The sequence below is a fragment of the Mirounga angustirostris genome, unplaced genomic scaffold (genome assembly GCF_029215605.1).
Source record: "Mirounga angustirostris isolate CCGP_5_RB_7025 unplaced genomic scaffold, mMirAng1.0.hap1 SCAF_4, whole genome shotgun sequence".
Lineage (NCBI taxonomy): Eukaryota > Metazoa > Chordata > Mammalia > Carnivora > Phocidae > Mirounga > Mirounga angustirostris.
This window is the reverse complement of record NW_026991712.1, coordinates 80,288,088-80,310,048: the sequence shown is the minus strand read 5'-3', so window position 1 is coordinate 80,310,048 and position 21,961 is coordinate 80,288,088. Positions and strand designations below refer to the sequence as shown.

The window sequence follows — 21,961 nt, the reverse complement described above, 5'->3', positions numbered from 1 at the left end:
GAAGTCCTGGTTCCCTTATTAAGGCTTTCTTGATACCACATCAGCAGGGGGCTTGAGACATTTATACTTTTTAAAAAGTTCACTTAATTGCTATCTGTAAATTAGATTCCATTAAAATGCAAAGACTAAAAAACCGTCTTTGGGGTGATCCGTGGTGGATGTTTTGAGGGCAGCTGACCCGCAGCCTGCATGCTCTGGACTGCCTCTTGTGGAAGCCTGAGCTGGCTGTGTAGCTTTCTCCCTTTGTCTCATAACCATGTCCACCGATGAAAATGCTAATTCACAAGACGCCCGCTTTAACAGATTCAAGAACAAGGGGAAAGACAGTACAGAAATGAGGCGGCATCGAATAGAAGTTCATGTGGAGCTGAGGAAAGCTAAGAAGGATGACCAGATGCTGAAAAGGAGAAACGTAAGCTTGTTTCCTGATGATGTTACCTCTTCATTACAGGAAAACCGCAACAACCAGGGCACTGTAAATTGGTCTGTTGATGACATTGTCAAAGGCATAAATAGCAAGAATTTGGAAAGCCAGCTCCAGGCTACTCAAGCTGCTAGGAAACTGCTTTCTAGGGAAAAATGGCCCCCATAGACAATATAATCCAGGCTGGTTTGATTCCAAAATTTGTGTCCTTCTTGGGCAGAACTGATTGTAGTCCCGTTCAGTTTGAATCTTCTTGGGCTCTCACTAACATTGCTTCTGGGACATCAGAACAGACCAAAGCTGTGATAGATGGAGATGCTATCCCAGCATTCATTTCTCTGTTGGCATTTTCCCATGCCTACATCAGTGAACAAGCTGTAAGGAAACATTGCAGGTGATGGTTCAATTTTTCTAGACTTGGTTATCAAATATGGTGCAGTTGACCCAATATTGGCTCTCCTTGCAGTTCCTGATATGTCATTTGTAGCATGTGGTTACTTATGTAACCTTACTTGGACACTTTCAAACTTTTGTTGCAACAAGAATCCTGCAACCCCATTAGATGCTGTTGCAACAAGAATCCTGCACCCCCATTAGATGCTGTTGAACAGATTCTTCCTACCTTAGTTCATCTCCTGCATCATAATGATCCAGAAGTATTGGCAAATACCTGCTGGGCCATTTCCTACCTTACTGATGGTCCAAATGAATGGATTGAAATGGTTGTGAAAATAAGAGTTGTGCCCCAGCTTGTGAAGCTTCTAGGAGCTACTGAATTGCCCATTGTGACTCCTGCGCTAAGAGCCATAGGAAATATTTTCACTGGGACAGATGAACAGACTCAGGTTGTAATAGATGCAGGAGCACTTGCTGTTTTTCCCAGCCTCCTAATGAACCCCAAAACTAATATTCAGAAGGAAGCTACATGGACAATGTCAAACATCACAGCTGGTTGCCAGGACCAGATACAGCAAGTTGTGAATCATGGATTAGTCCCATTCCTCATTGGTGTTCTCTCTAAGTCAGACTTTAAAACACAAAAGGAAGCTGTCTGGGCTGTGCTCAACTATACAAGTGGTGGGACAGTTGAACAGATTGTATACCTCGTTCATTGTGGCATAATAGAACCATTGATGAACCTCTTAACTGCAAAAGATGCCAATTATTCTGGTTATTCTGGATGCCATTTCAAACATCTTTCAGACTGCTGAGAAACTAGGTGAAACTGAGAAACAGTATAATGATTGAAGAATGTGGAGGTTTGGACAAAACTGAAGCTCTACAAAGCCATGAAAATGAGTTCTGTGTACAAAGCTTCATTAAAGTTGATTGAGAAGTATTTCTCTGTAGAGGAAGAGGAAGATCAGAATGTTGTGCCAGAAACTACCTCTGAAGGCTATACATTCCAAGTTCAGGATGGCACTCCCAGGACCTTTAACTTTTAGATGGTACAGCTGAGGCAGAAAGTTGTTTGTTGTGTACTCTGTTTGGTAGAAGTTTGTCTTACTGTTTCTTTACTAAGAACTCTTTTTAAATGTGTTTTGTTATTGTAGCACTTTTTACAACGAAACTCTACTTGACCAGTTCCAAACTGTACAACCTGTATGAAGCTTCTCCTCTCAGTGGGTTTCTTATTTCTTTTTTTTTTTTTAAAGATTTTATTTATTTATTTGACAGAGAGAGACACAGTGAGAGAGGGAACACAAGCAGGGGGAGTGGGAGAGGGAGAAGCAGGCTTCCCGCGGAGCAGGGAGCTGGATGCGGGGCTCGATCCCAGGACCCTGGGATCATGACCTGAGCCGAAGGCAGACGCTTAACAGCTGAGCCACCCAGGCGCCCCGGTTTCTTATTTCTATGTAGAATCTCCTCTCTTGCAGTGTCCTGTAAATAAAGATTAAATTCCACTCTTTTCTTTTAAAAAAAATGCAAAGACTATAAATGCTAGCTATTTCTTCCCTTCAAGCAATCTATGGCCTGCAGACCAAATCTGGTTCATGGTTTTTTTTTTTTTTTTTTTTTTTTGTGCAGACCTACACACTCATATTCCGCTCTGGGAAGCCAAGAATAACTAAAGTCAGAGGTTTGTAGTCTCTAAAAGGAGTTAGTACAAAATGTCGTTAATGAAGTACCTGGAAGAATAGGTTACTGTTCACACAGGTACTCTGAAAATACAGTTGCTGAGTGACCATTACATCTTGTTACATGAAAATAGGTTAGCACTTTTTATATACATATTACCAAAAAGGTGGGGTTGTCTACAGTTATTCAATATCTTTGCATAATATCATTGATTTTCAGACTGCTTCTACCTAATGAAGAGGACATGGATTATGTTTATTAAAAGAAAAAAAATTTAAATAGTTCCAATGTTGACTTAAAATCTTGAGCATATAATTTTGACCATCGAAGTCCATATTTTTTGTATTTTATTTTACTTTATTTATATTTTTTAATTCAATTAGCCAACATATAGTACATCTTTAGATTTTGATATAATGTTCAATGATTCATTAGTTGTGTATAACACCCAGTGCCCATTTTTTAAGTTTTTATTTTAATTCCAGTTAGGTAGCATACAGTGTTATATTAGTTTCAGGTGGTTGAAGATTATTTTCTCTTCAATAAAAAATAGTTATTTACTAAAATTATGAATTATGATATTCAAGCTCCTTGATGAAAAATAACCCACAATAATATTGACTTGGCTCTAAGTGACTCAGTTCATTAAAAAGAGCTGAGAAATGTCTTATGAAAATGACAAATCATGTATTTCCAACTTATTAAATATATTAAGATGATATGATTCTAATAGGTTAATGTTAAAATAGAATGTGTTGAAAGGGAAATTCCGTTATTGAGCCTCACTAAAGAATCCATGAGAAGTTGTCAATTGAATATTAACACTGATTTGTCTCCTTATTTGCCTGATATATCCCTATATCTTAATGGCTGGTCCATTTAGAGAAGAAACTGAGTGTGCTTGGCTCAACCCATTCTCTCCTTTTCTGTCCCTCCCTCCTTTGTATATCTACAGGGTGTATCTCTGCTCTGTTGGTATCTGTGCTATAGGCAATCTGTCCCTAAAGCCCAGAATTCTCTGTTCATTTCAGTAACTAGGGATGAAAGTATGCTTAAATGCAGTGTGAGGAAGCCCAGCAAGGACATGATTCTTGCCTAAGTTCCAAAGTCAGCCCTACTAATAAAGATGTTGCTCTTCTTTGCATCTCTAAGGTCCTTGTATCTATTTTTCCACTGATTTCTAAATTTGGTGCTGGGAGGGAGAGTATTATTTATTAACTAACCAAAATCACAAGAAAATGTAAATAGATTGCAAGATTTCTTACCAAAATAGAATTTGTTTGTTTTATACAAAGTGACTTAATTGATTTATTGGAGAAAATAGAAAAATTACACTCTTTAATTTTTGTTACCTTTTTTTCCCCCTTCTTTACTATTTTCTCCTTGTTCTCCTCAACCCCTTTTGTTATTCTATCCTCAAGTATATTTGCTGATAAGCTACCTCAGGTCTACTATATGCAATCACATATTCTTATGATTAGTACTGTTTCCAGGAAAGACAGTTTGTGGATGTGGAAATGTAGTCAGGAGCCAGGATTCATTGAAGACAAATGATAAACTTGGCAGTTGGGAAGATAACCCAAGGTAACTCAAGATGCGTAGGATCTTGAGTATATTTCAAATTTAAAAAGGCCTTGATCTAAAATTTACCACATCTTGCTGGGGTTGGTCATGTGGCCCTGTCTCAGTTTCCAATCGTTCACAATTCCTATCTAAATATATCAAATTGGCTAATGTTTCCACTTTGAAGTCAAACAGACCTGGGTTTGAAACCAGCAATGTTAATTACTAGCTGGGTCTTTTAAGAAAGTTATAAGTAACTATTGTCTCTTATCTTAGTTTCTTATTTTGTAAAATAATATATCTTTAATCAGGCCTGACATATATAAACACTCAACATATTTTATTTTTTTGTTGTTGAATCACAGACCTGTACTTCTGAAACAATACATTATGTGTTTAAAAAAAAGAAGATAGTAGGAAGGGAAAAATGAAGTGGGGTAAATTGGAGGTTGAGACGACCCAGGAGACACTATGGACTCTGAGAAACAAACTGAGGGTTTAGAGGGGAAGGGGGTGGAGGGATGGGTTAGCCTGGTGATGGGTATTAAAGAGGGCACATACTGAACACTCAATATATTTTAACTGACAGCACAATCACTGTTAATCCACATCATTAGGCTTCTCTTAAGTGTGACTTCAATGATTAAAAAAATAAAATGATTTTCTAGACTGAAAGTTTAGAAAAGACAAGAAAAATTTTAGAAGGGGTGCCTGGGTGGCTCAGTCGGTTAAGTGTCCAACTCTTGACTTGAGCTCAAGTCATGATCTCCAAGTCGTAAGATCAAGCCCTGCTTTGGATTCCAAGCTGGGCATAGAGGCTGCTTAAGAGTCTCTCTCTCCCTCTTCCCCTATCTGCCCCCACTCACACTCTCTATATCTCAAAAAAAAAAAAAAAAGAAAGAAAGAAAGAAAGAAAGGAAACATTTTAGAAAAGACAAAAGCAGGGAAATGCAATTTATACATAAAATTATAAAATTGAGCAACTGACATTTACAAATTTAATTTCTATAAAATAAATTTATTGCAGTTTAGTAAACTAAACTAAAAGGTAAACTAAATTATATCTGTTTGAAAGAAATTGGCTTGAACTCAATGTGAATACAATAAAAAGTTTACTGCTATAATTAGAATTATACTATGTCTTTACTTTCATCTGAATTAATATTTGATCTTTCTGAGAATAACTTATAATTTTGCTTAAGTATTAAGAAGTTATAAAAATAAATTATAACAAGTATCTTCCATATTGATGTAATTGCCATGAAGAGGTTCTATGTCCATGAATAAATAAGCCTATCATAGTTTACAAAAAAAATAAAAATAAAAGTGATTGCTTTGCTTGGCATTTTTTTTATGTATTCAAGTGTGCCCTATTTTAGTGATTATTTGTTTGCTTATTTCACTTTACTAGAAAACTTAATGGAAGAAAGAATACATCAAACCTGCAAGTCAATTTAAATAATGCAAAGAAAATACCATTATGCAGAGCAATTGCAATAATGGGATTTCTGTTAAATCCCTTGTTAACACATATCAACTGTAATCAGAAGTAGTTCCTTAAATCTATTTAACCTTGGATTATGCATGTGAATGTAAAATTATGTATTCTTCAAAGAAATCATTATACTATAAATTATAATATACATATATACTTATACATACAAATTGCAAAAAGTGTGTATGTAAATATATATAAACATATATATAATAAAACTTTACTGATATGTAAATTTAAAATTTTTATTTTTTTACTATAAGCTTTTTTCATTTATGTGAAGTTATAGAAGTCTTTTTTTTTTTAAAGATTTTATTTATTTATTTGAGACAGAGAGAATGAGAGAGAGAGAGCACATGAGAGGGGGGAGGGTCAGAGGGAGAAGCAGGCTCCCTGCCGAGCAGGGAGCCCGATGCGGGACTCAATCCAGGGACTCCAGGATCATGACCTGAGCCGAAAGCAGTCGCTTAACCAACTGAGCCACCCAGGCGCCCGAAGTTATAGAAGTCTTTAACAAATCAGTGTAATATTCTAAATCTAAAGTTATGCTTTACCATACATTAGACATGTCATTATCCTAAGGATTTTTTTAAATCTAGCAAAATGTATGAATTTTATTAACTTTTTTATTCTGAAAGTTGACTAACTTTAAATAAGTACTCTGAGAATAATCTTATAAATGCAAGTCACTCAACTGTACCTTTGAAATTATATATTAGGACAATCTATTTTTTAAATTTTTAGTTGTGGTAAAATATACATAACATAAAATTTACCATAGTAGTTATTTTTAAGTGTATGGTTCAGTAGTGTTAACTGCATTCATGTTGTTGTACAAGAAATCTCCAAAACTTTTTATCTTTATGATTTAAACTCCATACCCATTAAAAAACTCCCCTTTCCTCCCTCTTCCAGCCCCAACCACCATTTTACTTCCCATCTCTATAAATCAGACTATTTCAGAGACCGCGTATATATAGGACCATACAGTATTTGTGTTTTTGTGACTGATTTATTTCACTTAGCATAATGTTCTCAAGGTCATCTATGTCATAACATGTGCCAGAATTTTCACGCTCTTTTAGGCTGAAAAATATTCCATTTTATGAATATACCACATTTTGTTTATCTAATCATCCATCAGTGGACACTTGGGTTGCTTCCACCTTCAGCTATTATGAATAATGCTGTGTGAAAATGGGTGTGTGTGCAAGTGTGTCTTAGAGACCCAGGTTTCAATACTTTTGGATATATACCCATAAGTCAAATAGCTGGGTCATATGGTGATTCTATTTTTCATCTTTTGAAGAATGTCCCATTGTCTTTGATAGCATCTGTACCATTTTACATTCCCACCAATAATAGTGCATGAGGGTACCAATTTCTCCATATCATCTCCAAAATTTGTTACTTTCTGTTTTCTGATGATAGCCATTCTAAACGATGTGAAGTAGTATCTCATTGTGGTTTTGATTTGCATTTCCCTGATAATTATCCACTTCTTTATCATATACTTATGAACCACTTTATGCTTTTTGGAGAAATAGCTATTCAAGTTCTTTACTGACTTTTTAATCAGGTTATTTGCTTTTTGTTGTTGAATTGTTCTTTTTATATTCTAGATATTAATAATGATTCACAAGTTCTTACTTCAATTCCATTAACTGCTTTATCACTCCATTTATTGTCCTTTGATACACAGATATTTCTAATTTTTGTATAGTCCAACTTATCTATTTATTCTTTTGTTATCTTTACTTTTGGTGTCATATTCAAGAAATTGCTCCAAAATCCAAATTCATGAAGTTTTTTACCTATATTTTCTTCTAAAATTTTTATAGTTTTAGCTTTTATGGTGAGATGTTTGACTCATTTTGAGTTAAATTTTGTATATAGTGCAGGGTGAAGGTCCAACTTCATTCTATTGCATGTGAATATACAGTTTACACAATGTTTATTTGGTGAAACTACTATTCTCTCCTCATTGAATAGTTTTGCATCCTTGTCAAAAATTATTTAACTATATATGTGAAGGTTTATTTCTGCTTATGGATCCTATCCTATTCTATTGGTATTTCTCTTTTTAAGCAAGTATTACAACTGTTTTGATTATTGTAGATTTGTAATAAATTTTGAAATAAGAAAAATGTAAAACCTCTAAACTTGTTTTTTGTTTTTCAAGATCACTTTGGCTATTTAGAAGCCCTTGAGATTCCATATGTTTTAGGAGGAATTTTTCTTTTTCTTCAAAAACAGCCTTGGGATTTTGATAGGGATTGCATTGAATCTGTAGCTCACTTTGTATAGTATTTATGTCCTACTGATACTAAGTCTTCTAATTCCTGTACACAAGATGTTTTTGTGTCTTTTTAAATTTCTTTCAAAAACCTTTTGCAATTTTGCCTGTACAAGTCTTTTGCCTCTTTGATTAGGTTGATCCCTAAGTGTTTTATTCTTTTTGGTACCATTGTAGATTTAACTGTTTCTTAATTCTGTTTCAGAATGTTCATTATTAGTAAATAGAAACACAAGTGATCCTTACACACATCTCACACATCTTAAATCTGAATCTGTCCTGAATCTTTGCTAAATTCTTTCATTAGTTCTATGAGGTTTTTTTGGTAAAATCTTTAGGATTCTATAAGAATTTGTTGGAAAATTTTATTTCTTTCACTCCAATTTGGACAATTTGAATGTTTTATATTTCTTTTTCTTGTGTAATTACTCTGGCTAGGCTTCTAGTACTTTATCAAATAGAAGTGTTAGTAGCAGGCATCCTTGTTTTATTCCTGATCTTAAAGGAAAATTTTCAGCCTTTCACCATTGAGTATAATGTGAGCTGTGAGCTTTCCATAAGCGATATTTGTTATGTTAATATTTTTCCAGTCTTGGTTCATTGAGTGTTTTTATTATAAAAGGGTATTGAATGTTGCCAATTTCTTTTCTGCATCATTTGAGATAATCATATGGTTTTTCTTCTTTATTCTGCCAATGTGGTATATTATATTTATTGATTTATATATGTTGAGCCATTCATGAGTTCCAGGAATAAACCCACTTAATCATGGTGTATAATTTTTTACTGTGTTGTTGAGTTCTGTTTGCTAGTATTTTCTTGAAGATTTTTGCATCCATATTTACATGGGACATTGGTCTGTAGTTTGCTTGCAGTGTCTTTGTCTGGCTTTGATATCAGGATAATGCTCCTTAGAATGAGTTTGGAAGTGCTTCTTTTTCTTAAATATTTTTGAAGGGTTTGATAATTGATATTAATTCTTCATTAAATGTTTGGTAGCATTCACCAGTGAAGCCATCTTGTTCTGGACTTTTCTTTGTTGGGTTTTTGATTATAGATCTAATTACAGATCTGTACAGATTATCCTTTTTTTTTTTTAACAATTCAGTTGTGGTGGGCTATATGTTTCTAGGAATGTATTCATTTCATGTAGGTTTTCTAATTTGTTGGAATAGAATTTTTCCTAGTATTCTCTTATAATTATTTTTATTTCTGTAAAATCAGTTGTACTATTTTCTTTCATTTCTGATTTTAATTGATCTTCTCTTTTTTCTTAGTCAATCTAACTAAAGATTTGCTAATTTTGTTAAGCTTTCAAATAACAAATTCTTGGTTTCACTGATGTTCTCTATTGTTTGTCACTTCTGAATTTCTTTTTAATCTCTAACTTTTTTTATTTCCTTCCATCTGCTAGCTTTGGGTTTAGTTTGTTCTTTTTCTGATTCCTTGAATTATAAAGATGGGTTTCTGATTTTAAATCTTTTTGCTTGTTTTCTTTGTCTCAAGATTTTTCTAATTCCCCATGTAATATTTCTTTGACTTATTGGTTGTTTAAGTGAAGTGTATGTGGTTTAATTTTCACATGTTTGTGAATTTTTCAGTTTTCCTTCTATTTATTTCTAGTTTCTTTCCATTATGATCATAAAAGACACTTTGTATGATTTCAATCTTTTTAAATTTATTAAGACTTATTTTGTAGCCTAACATTTGGTCCATCCTAGAGAATATTTTGTATGTGCTTGAGAAAAATGTGTATTTTGTTGTTTAGAGAGTTCTATATATGTCTGTTAGGTCCAATTGGTCTATAGTGTTTTTTAAGTCCTCTATTACTTTATTGATTTGTCTAGTTGTTCCATTATTGAAAGTGAGGTATAAACTTTCCTACAGTATTATAAAGCTATTATTCTTTAATACTGTTTATGTTTGTTTCATATATTTAGGAGCTCTGATACATATGTATTTGCAATTTTATATTTTGTTCAATTGACTTATCATTATATAATATTCTTTGCCTCTTGTAACAATTTTTAGCTAACAGTTTATTTCATATTATATTAGAATAGTCACTCCTGTTCTCTTTTGCTTGTTATTTGCATGGAATTTCTTTTTCTATCCTTTCAATTAGACCTGAGGACTCAGGTCTAATGTGAAACCATATAGTTGAATCTTATTTTTTATTTTTTATTTTTTTTAAAGATTTTTATTTATTTATTTGACAGAGATAGAGAGCACAAGTAGGCAGAGAGGCAGGCAGAGGGAGAGGGAGAAGCAGGCTCCCCACCGAGCAGGGAGCCCGATGCAGGACTCGATCCCAGGACCCTGAGATCATGACCTGAGCCGAAGGCAGCCGCTTAACCGACTGAGCCACCCAGGTGCCCCTGAATCTTATTTTTTAAGATATTTTGCAAATTCTTTTGACTGGGGAGTTTAATCTTTTTACATTTAATATAATTACTAATAGAGAAGTGCTTACTTTTGCCATTCTGTTGTTTTCACTATGTCTCAGCTTTTTGTCTCTTACTTCCTTACTTGCTGACATCCTTTGTGTTTAGTTGATTTTTTTGTAGTGGCACATTTTGATTATTTTCTCATTTCCTTTTGTGTATATTTTATAGATATTTCTTTGTGTTTACCATAAAACATACCAACGTTGTAACACTCTATTTTGACCTGATAACAATTTAATTTCAGTCATTTATAAAACTCTACATTACACTTCTTTCCCCAGTTTTTTGTTATTAATGTTGCAAATTATATTTTTGTATATTGCATACCAATTAAAAATGTACAGTTATTTTTATGTTTTTATCTTTTAAATTTTATAAGAACATTAAAAGGGAAATTATAAACCAAAATTAAATAATAGTCTTTTTTGTAAAAAAAATTGTTACTTTTATTTGAGAGCTTCTTATTTTCTTATTGCTACAAGTTACTATTATTTACCTTGTCATTTTAACTTTAAGACTTCCTTTAGCATTTCTTGTAAAGCAGATGTACTAATAATGACTCCCTCAGTTTTTGTTTGAGAATGTCTTAACTTCTTCCACATTTTTGAATAACAGTTTTGCCAGACATAGAATACTTGGTTAACAATTTTTTTTTTCTTTCAGCACTTGAATATCATCCCTTCTATATCTATCAATGGCTTTCTGACTTATAAGGTTCCTGCTGAGAAATCCATTAATCATCTTATAAAGGCTTCCATATACATCACAAACTATTTTCTTTTGCTGCTTTCAAGATTTTCTCTTCATATTGACTCTTGACAGTTTGATTATAATGTGTCTCAATGTGGGTCTCTTTGAGTTTCCCTATTTAGAGATCATTGAGGTTCTTATATTTGTATATCCATTTCTTTCCTCAAATTTGTATATTTTGTATTCTTTAAATTTGACATATTTCTTCAGATAAGTTTTGTGCACCATTTTCTAGCTTTTCTCCTTCTGGGTCTTTTATAATGTATACTTTTGTGTACATCCCATAACTCCCTTTGACTTTGTTCACTTTTCTTCATTTTCTTTTTGCTCTCAGATTCCACAATTTCAAGTGATCTGTCATTAAACTCACTGGTTTTTAATGTTGCTTGTTCAAGTGTGCTGTTGAACCTCTCTAGTGGATTTTTCAATTCAGTTATTGTATTTTTTAGCTCCAGAATTTCTGTTTGGTTCATGTTTATAATTTCTATATCTTTTTTGATACTCTTATTTTGTTCATGTATTGTTTTCCTGATTTCATTCATTATATATCTCTCTGTACTCATTAAGCTATCCAAGGCAGGTGTTTTAAATCTTTGTTAAATAATACATAGACCTGTAGTTTTTAGGGTCAGTTTCTAGAGACTTACTTTTTTTTTTTTAATAGTCCATGTTCTCTATCTCTTTGTATGCCTTGTTATCTTTGTTGAAAATTGGAAATTTGAAAAAATAGCCACTTCTCCCAGTCTCCCAAAAGATCTGCAGTACTTCTGAAGTTTTCTTGCATCACAGCATTCACCACTGCTTTCAGTAGCCTTTAACCTAATATCTTACCTTTGCTAACTGTTCTCCTTAACTTTCCAAGTCTAACATAAACCAGTTCCTTGACAGCTCCCAGAGAAGTCAAAATATTGCAAGTGCCACTTTTTTCTTTCTATCCTTAAAGAGGAACTTGAAATTGAGTAGCTTATTCCCCACCACACCGTAGTCCACCAGGGATGGGATAGGGCAAGGACAAGCAAAAATGCTATGAAATCTCCTGGTATTTTGATTGTGGCTCTTTATTGGTTGGGCATTTGCTTGATTGCTGCAGCATCTTAACTACTCTTTGGAGTTCTTACAAAGCTACTTTGATCTGTATGTTGCTTTTTATTTCATCTTTCCATGAGAGTGAGGGCTTGGAACTTCTTGTCTGTCATCTTGCTGACATCTCTCCAGAAGAATCCATGTTTATGCTCCAATAAGCTTTCTGGCTATGCTCAAACTTCCAACTCTCATTTTATGCTGAAGGTATTTAGGGATGATTCACTAGGCATAGCTGATAATGACAGCACCCACTACCCAGAACTATAAGTATATAGATACATTTTATTAAGAGAAAATCATACTGACATTCAAAAATGTAAGCTTAAACACATAAGACCTTAAAATGTAAAAACTGAAAATTTTATAAATGTCTCCTCAAATATAGATTTATAATTAATATAGTGTTACTTTACTTATTATTACTTTTTTGTTAAATAAAATACTGCCAAGTACTAGACAAGCAACAAATATTTTCTTTCCCCTTCTTACTCTGCCATTTTCCACCAAAATTTACTCTCTTTTCACTGTCCCTCTCACTATGTTAACTAAAATTTTACAGTCTTAATGATGCTCAAACAGTGAATTCTGAAGATTTTTTCCTGCTAATTACATACAATAGGTGCTAACATAGCATAAATCTATTAAAATATTCTTGCATATAAAATATTGTGGTATGATAGTCTTTGATGACTAAATTACAATAGATTGATGTAATGCTTTTGATTAAATATATGCCAAATGTTCTGACCTTGAGTTTATAATGAATAATGATTAGCACAGTTTACTCCTGAACATAACCTAGAACAGTGCAAAATGTACTCTGATTATTCTTATCATACCCAGAAAAATTAGAGCACTGTATTTTTCATGGCACTTAAAAAAATCAATGAAGTTCAGCTCTACTATTTCTGATAAATTGCCCTCATATTAGAATCACCATAAGGGTCAAATTAGGTCAAAGTCCTTTCTGACTTGGTCTATGGAAGCTAGACCCTGCTTGACTTTTCATGTTCCCTCAGTGTACAAAACAACTTCAGATATAATGCAAATCTTTTGTTGCAAACTATCTCAAAAGGTTTTGGAGACAAAAAGTTTGTGGGATTGAAGACTTTTATTACAAATGTGAAACTTATTTGTACCATCCACATATTAATGAATCTTATTGCCATCACTGTTCTTTTAGTCGCAGTCTGTCACAAAATGTACAATCTTTAGGGGTCCTTCAGGAACAATATGAGATCTTTAAAAATCAGGACAATAAAGTTAAGCAGGGCATCTGGGAACATGAAGAATGTGACAATGTAATAAGAATGCTCTGTCAAAATGAGAACAATGAAAAAGGATTTCTAATGTCTCCCTAAACAGACTTATTGGGTGACATAAAGTTGTAATACCAAAGTAAAAATGAAAATTATTTTTTCCCTAGCAGTACCATAGCATTTATCTTATTGTCTCTTGGTTTTACATTTTTATATCTTCCACAAAATATTAAGCTACTTATTTGAGAACAAGTTCTGAATGTTTGTTTGGTTTTTTTACTTTTGCTTTTTTGCCACAACCCATTGTGTGAGTATGACACATAATGGACACTCAATCAGTATTTACTGAGTGAATAAAGGAAGTTAATGTTCTACTAGACACATGTTCTACTGGAATAACAAGCATTGGCCAATTAGAAAGTATAAGCCATTTATAAATACATGATGAGGGGAATTAGTAGATTTCAAAATACTCTTTTGAGTATTCTAAGGTACTAATTGAATGAATGTTCCAAAATCATGTAATAGAAATTACTGAAATGGGCCCCAGGATATAGGGACCACCCTGTGTAACTGATGAGATTATATCTTGGATGTTAGACTCAAATTAGAAATATCAGAATTTAACTCTCCTAGAAATAATAAAAAAATGTAAGTATTAATATACTCAAATTAAGCCTGAGTTATATATACAAATACTGATTAGCTATATTTAGGTTTTTCTTATTTGCTGTTTTCCATATTATCTGATTTGACCAATTATGATCACAATACTGGTGGTGATGATGATAATGATGATGATGATGATATTTGTGGTGATTTACACACATGGGATTTACTTTGATAATGTACAAATCACTATTGCAATTTAATGTATAATACAGGCATAATTTCCCTTAATCTTCTCGAACAATTAGATTATATTGAGTTTTCCATAAACATGTAGCAGTTCACTCATCTAAAGTCTATAGAATAGAATATAAGCTGAAAGAATAACATACTGTAGAAAATCAAAGAACAAAAAAGGTTTGTACAGAATCAAACAGGGTTAGAGAAATCCTTAGAACAGGGAATTTTCTCCAAAATACCCACAGGTATTTATTACCCTTGTGAATTTATCATTGTCCAGGATGTTGCCTTTCTTTAGTTTTGAGGCTCACAAACCTGACTTTATAGAAAATATTTTAGGTTAGGACTAGTGTTAATCTAATTTGTGAATCTGGTACAGTAAACCTACATGCTTATTTATTGATTTCACATGAGGTGTGTTACTACAGCATGGACTCAAATTCTCATGATGTATACCATCTGCCTATTTTTTCTCTTAAAAGCAGGATGTGTTAGCGTGAGTTCCTCAGAAATGGACTCTGAGATAAGAATCTGTGTATAAGTGATTATGAAAGTTTCCCAGAAGAAATGAGTCAGGGAGGGAAAAGTGGTCCAGGGAAGTTGGGGGACTATTGATAGACTCTCAGAGTCTCTGAGGAAATTTGGGTTGTGCCCAACCTCAGAATTGTCCCACCCAGAAACAAGGCTTCTGGGACACCCATCACTGCACCTGTCAATCACTAGTTAAGGCTTATGCTTGTACAGATGCAAATTCCCAGGTAATTTCGATCTCCATTCACGCACCTTAGGAGGGCGCCTGTGACCCTTGGGCAGCCTTCCAGAAAGAATGAGTTGCAGGGACTGGCTGTTTGAAGCAAAATCACACAGAAGCTTTGGGAGGGCACAACATGACTAAAAGGAGTCCAAGTGGTTCTGGCCAGAGTGCCAGTATAGTTGTCTCATGCACAAAGACATGTTTGAGAAGCTAAATCATGATTGTAAAAGCTTTGGGAAAGCAAACGAGAATTAAATTTTACTTACAGACTGGATCATTTCATGTTTTCAGGTAAAATAATCTTGTACATTTGTGTTTAGAGTTGGCATGGTGTTTCCCATAAGGAAAGAAGCTAGTTGGAAAGGTTTTCCCCTCTCCTGAAAAAATGTACATAACTAATGGAAAAGTTTGTCTTTGTGATTACATACACTTTTTCTTTCTTTCTTTTTTCCTTTTTTCTTTTTTCTTTTCGTTTCTTCTTCTTCTTCTTTTTTTTTTTTTAAACAAATAATCAGTCCCCTTCAGAATATCTTGTTCTTTCTTTGGAAATTTCAATAATCCTAATCAGAATACAGTCAAGATTATCAGGCTAGCAATTTATTCTGTAGTTCTAACATATTACCATGAGTTTGCAACACTCCCAGGAGCTTTTTGGTGTAATCTCAGACCAGCTGGCACAGGCACAAGGCAGGGAGAAACTGAAAAAAGAAGCAGCCACTCTAGGTTGGAAAGTGGAAGTTATAATAAGCAAAGAGAACTTACACAGGAAGCTTGTCTTGGGTGGCAGCCAGATGAACAGATCCCCACATCTGCCCCCGTATCTTAGAAGTTTATAAAAAAGCCTTCACTGGTTTTAGTCACCATACACCATGCAGGTGTTTTCAACACCACATACCTTCTCAAGGCTCTGTCCCAGAGCTGCCTCTGAGAGCAGGAAAGGCAGAGCAGAAATTGCATTGTGGGGACAGGGGAGGATGGAGAACCTCTGAATGCCCAGGGGCAGCACACAGGTCAATCTGCAGTCACTTTTCTTCGATGACCTCTCCCAAGAAATACTTCATTTCATGTTTAAAATGTAACTTTCAGATGGCAAAATCATTTCTAAATTATTGGTAGAGGCCACTATAGTGTTCAAGTACTAACAACATACACTGACATCACATGAATTTAGTAAAACTAATTTAGTTATTTTACTTTGATCAGAGCAAAATAAACTAAACAGACGACAAATATAGATGGTATGAGAATTTTAATCCATGCTGTCATAACATACCTAAAGTTGCATTAATAAATAGACACTTCTAAAAAATAATAAATAAAAAGCCAAATAGACACTTCCAGTTTCAATTTTCTCATCTTTAATGAGGTGGTTCTAGCTATGATGGCACTATCATTCCTCCTGCTATAAACAACCAAAGCACTGGGCGAAATATATGATAAAACTTTTCCACATGTCGGACAAAAAGGCACACAGGACTGTGATCCATAAAGAAGACAAAGGAAGGGAGACCACAACAGTGGCTGCTCACTCTCAGAGCCTGCTCTGGACCTTGGGGTAGGCGGGATGGCGGGGAGATCGCCAAGGAGAGAGCCTAAACTCCGGAGCCCAGGAGAGTTCGGGGAGGAGTCAGGGGAGAAGGAGGTGGATGGGAATTGAGTGCTGGAGTAATAAAGGGGAAAGAACCCTGCAAACAAACCCCAAAATCTGCATAAAGAACCTTCAGGTTGTGTGGCTTAATACTGAGTCCCACATACACAGAGTGAAACATCATGTGGCAGGCAAAAAAGGGACAAGAACTATAATAATTCCATCAGCTTGCACAGCCTGGGGAAAGTTGATGTTCTGATCAGCAAGGTCAAGACTCTTTGTTAAACTCCCTGGGCATTCACCCCAGAACTGTAGTAGCAGGGCAGAATTTTTCCTCCTAAAACTGCACTGAAAAGCAAGACTTGGACCGTCTAGCTTACTCTTGCTTTCTTAAGAAGCACCATGGTATAAAGTCCATGTTACCAATCATTTGCAATTTCTACTATCTTTTTTGTAATTATCATTTTTTTTACTATTCTAAATTTTTGTATTTAATATTATCCTACTATCTACCCAGATTGCCTTTCCTGAACTATTCTAGACTAATCCTATTGTCATTTTGCCTTTCTACTGTTTTTTAGTGAAAAATGTCTGTATATTTGCCCATTTTATTTAATCTACTTCTTACTCTTTTGCCAACAAATTACTAAGTAGTTTTGTTTTCCTTAACAGAGCTGCATTTGTTTATAATAATAAATGATATATTGTTATTATAAATACATATTGTAATAAAAGTCAATGAGTCAGATTATTTTTAGAATAGTCTTGATCAAAATACTTCCGTTCTGTTATATTTCACAAGGGACATGAATCTCACCATGATATATGAGTTCTTGCCTTAGTGCTAAAAATTGCCGGTGTATTCATTACACACAATGTTTTCCCTTGTCTCACTGCCTGGGAAACAATATAATTATGGAAAATATTGTGTTTGCCTGTGCATAATATTTCCCAAATGAGAGATAAATGTCTAGATTTCTGCCATGTTATGGTTATGTTTTGTCTGAAATATTTTCATATTCATTGAGTATTATGTGTGCGGAGTTGGGTATGTATGAATATAAATGTTATATGTTATATGCTTAAATGTCATATGCTTTTCTCTAAATTTAATTAGTTCTACAAAAAATATAACTCTTTATTTAAAAATATAAAAAGTGAAAAAACTACAATTTCACCATTCTAAAAATCATTCAAAAATATTTTTACTAAAATATATAAACAGGTACAAAAAAAGGGCACAAAATACAACCATACAGTTTAATGAATTATCATCTTGGGAAACCAGCATCCAGCCCAAGATATTGGATATGACAGTATTCAAGAAATTATCATATCAATCACTGGGCCTTTGTCCTCACTGAAAGTACCTACTAATATAACTTATAAACCTCTATTCTACTAGTTTTTATGGGATCATAAAATGTGCATTATTTTGTTTCTGGCTTCTTTCACTCAATATTATATTTCTTGAGATTTATACATATTGTATATGTGGCTGAAGTGCATTCATTTTCATTACTGTATAGTATTCAATTGCATGATTTGACTACAATTTATTTAACCTTTGTACATTTGATAGATATTTGGATTATATTCTGTTTTAACTTTTAGAAAAAATGCTGATAGGAACATCCTTACCCTTGTCTGTTGGTGAATTTATTTGTGTGTTTTTCTTGGGTATAAAACTAAGAAAGGGATTCCTGAATCATCGCTGTGTGTATATTCAAATTTAGGACATAATTCCTGAGAGTCTGTACTGATTTACACTTACCTTAGTAGTGTTTGAGTATTCCTAATTAATAAACAGCCTTTCCCACCCTTGCTATTTAATTTATCCATTTTGATGATGTAGCATGATATCTCATTATAGTTTTAGTTGACATGATTACTAAAGAGATTGAGAAATACTTTTAAGTTATTAATATTAGTCCACCAATATTTTCCTATATTGGTAGTGCCTTTTATGTCCAAGTAAAGAAACATTATCCTACCCTAAGATCATGAGGATTTTTTACTGTATTATCTTTTAGAAACTTCACTATTTTGCATTTCAAAAATTAGATTTTCATTCTACCAGTGTTTGATTCTTAGTGATCTGTGTAGTTGGGTTTATTTCACTCTTTTCATAATGGTATTCTATTGATAACACATTTTTTTTTTAATGAAAGTCATCTTTGGCACACTGATATATACAACTACCATTGTCACAAATTAAGTGTTCAAATATGTTTGTCTGTTTGGGGACTTGCTGTTCTGCTTCATTTTCTGTACTTTTTTACTTGGTGTACTTTGCACCAATTCCATACTATCTAGAATTCTAGAATTTATAATAAAGTCTTGGAATGTAGAAAGCAGACCCTCCCAAGTTACTCTTAATAACATTGTAATGGAAAGCAAAATGGTCTCGCCACATATATATTCTTTTTTTTTTTTTTTTTGAAGTTTTTATTCTTGCGTGCTCTGCTGACTGAGCTAGACAGGCACCCCTAAAACTTTCAAAAAAAAATAAATTCTAGTTAGTTAACATACAGTGAAATATTAGTTTCAGGTGTACAATTTAGTAATTCAACACTTCCATATGATAACCGGTGCTCATCACAAGTGCATTTCTTAATCCTATCACCTATTTAACCCACGCCTGCATCCACATCCCCTCTGGTAGCTATCAGTTTGTTCTCTGTCGTTAAGAGCATATTCTAATTCCTGAACCTATAAATATGTTACTTTACATGGCAAAAAGGACTTTCAGATGTGATTAAATTAAAGATTTTTTAAAAAGGGAGATTATCCTGGATTACCTGTGTTAGTCCAATGTAATCACAAGGGTGCTTACATGAGGAAGAGAGGAAAAGCAGGTCAGAGAAGATGTGACAATAAAAGACCATATTGGTGCAATATGACACCATGAATCAAGGAGTGTAGATGACCTTTAAAAGCTGGGAAAAGGCAAGGAAAGGAATTGTCTCAGAGCCTCTAAAAGAAATGCAACTCTAGTGATACCTTGATTTTAGGACTTCTTACTTCCAGAACAGTGAGTTAATGAATTTATGAGGTTTTTTTAAATTATATTTTCTGTTGGAATTTTGATGAGGATTGCATTTTGTCTGTGGGTTCCATTGGAAAGAATTAGCATATTAAGTGTTCTAATCCATAAACATGCTATCACAAACAATTTAGTTGTAATTTTCTTAATTTCTCTCAAAACTGATTGTAGTTTATTATTTTCTTATTGCTTGTACCCATTTCTGAGAGTTTTCATTTATTTTAAAATGTGTATTTCATCTTCCTTATGGGACAATTGTCTTAAATTCCAGTTTGTCCTGTTTTCTTTTCAGCACTTTGAGATATACTTTTGTTCTCTTCTGGCTTATATTATTATTTTTGAGAATTAAACTAGTCTAACTTCCTTTTTTGAATATGACTTTCCTTCTTTCCCCTTGACTTTCTTGAGAATTTCTTTAATTTCTTTTTTTTTAAGATTTTATTTTAATTTCTTTTTTTTTAGAAATTTAACTCTGATGTGCTTATGTGTGGTTTCCTTTGAATATATTTTGTATTGGTTCGTATGTCTTCTTAAATGTATCAATTGATGTTTTATATTAGGAAGATATTCCTCTTTGTCTCTTCAATTATTTTTTTGTCCCATTCTAGCTGTCTCTTCCAAGACCCTTATTATGCATATAAGATATTCTTCTGGGGCGGATGAGTGGCTCAGTCGGTTAAGTGTCTGCTTTCAGCTCAGGTCATGATCCCGGGGTCCTGGGATTGAGTCCCACATCTGGCTCCCTGCTCAGTGGGGAATCTGCTTCTCCTCTCCCTTTGCCCCTCCCCCTGCTCGTGCTCTCTCTCTTTCTCTTTCAAATAAATAAAATCTTAAAAAAAATAAGATCTTCTTCTGTCCTCTATATCTTTTATGTGTTCCACTTTCCCTTTTTGTCTTTAAACAATTGTTCTTAATTTTTTATTTTTAACTCATCTATTTCTTTCTAGTACACTTCTATAGAAATGAATGTATACCTAAATCAAAGAAAAATTATACTATAAGTGTTTCACATCAGATTTCTTCTCAAATCTCCCAGGTCCTATATCTCAGAGCACTCTTTAACCAAGATATACAAATATTTTAAATTTTATTAAAAATAATTAGGTATCCGGTTCAACCATTTCTCAGAATGGAATAATATGAGCGTTATAATAATTAGTCAAATGTTAAACAAATTGTTATAAAGAATGGCAATACAACCCTAAAATATAATATTTAAGGCTGATTGAAAAAGAGTAGTATTTAAAAGTCTACTAGAATAGGAGAAGCATGATGGTTGCCGTATCAATAAATATTTCTCAAATGAATATCTTTGTCTAATTCAAAAACATTTCAGAATATTTTGGCAAGGATGTTATGAGAAATTATTGCAAAATTATGGAAACAGCTGGGTACATAAACAATTTTGGGGTTCACTAATTACACTTTAGTTTGAAATAGAGCTTTGGCAAATGATGTAAGATTATAGTCAATTGACCAGTAAATGGAGATCAAGATCTACAAAAAATAAACATATATTACAGTTTCAACTTCATCAGCATTTAAAAATTTTTTTCTCTTACTTCCCATAATAATAAATAAAAGAAATTTCTTTATTATAGACTATGAAATTCACTAATAAACCAATTTAAAAAGCTTATAGACTCAAATTGCTTGATACTTTTTAATTAAATGAAGGACAAAATTAAAGTGACTTTTAATAAGTTTTGTACTAAGAAAAAGTGACAGTGTTTTTTTGTTTTGTTTTGTTTTTTTGGAGAGTAAATTATTTTATTATAACTTATACAAAAGTAGCTGACTTTATTCTGAGGAACAAAATGTTCCTTTTGCCACCACACAACAATGCTTTCTGTGGACCATTTTACTGATAATAAACTACCTTCAAATAAATTTATAAGGAATAATTTGAGCTTCTTTTTCCTTAGTTTTATTTATTTACATAATCTCCACCCCCAACAAGGGGCTTGAACTCATGACCCTGAGATCAAGAGTCACAAACTCCTCGGACTGAGCCAGCCAGGTACCCCTAATTTTAGAACTTTTAGGTGTATTTATGACTAGTAAGTTTTGAAGGTTTTCAACTGCTCTTTTTTTTTTTTTTTAGAGTCTGTTTCTTGGTTTGCCCCTCTGTCTCTTTTTTTTCCCCCTTTGCTTATTTATTTTGTTTCTTATATTCCACATAGAGTGAAATCATACTATATGATTATAAGATTATCTTTCTCTGACTTATTTTGTTTAGCATGATACTTTCTAGCCCTATTCATGTCATTGCAAATGGCAAGACTTCATTCTTTTCATGGCTGAGTAATACTCCACTATGTGTTGCTG

General features: G+C 33.4%; 1 pseudogene; it reads left to right on the top strand.

Annotated features, from left to right (window-relative positions):
* The first annotated feature begins 256 nt into the window (after positions 1-256).
* Positions 257-1,869, top strand: LOC123840398 (importin subunit alpha-1-like; annotated as a pseudogene).
* The last annotated feature ends 20,092 nt before the right edge of the window (positions 1,870-21,961 follow it).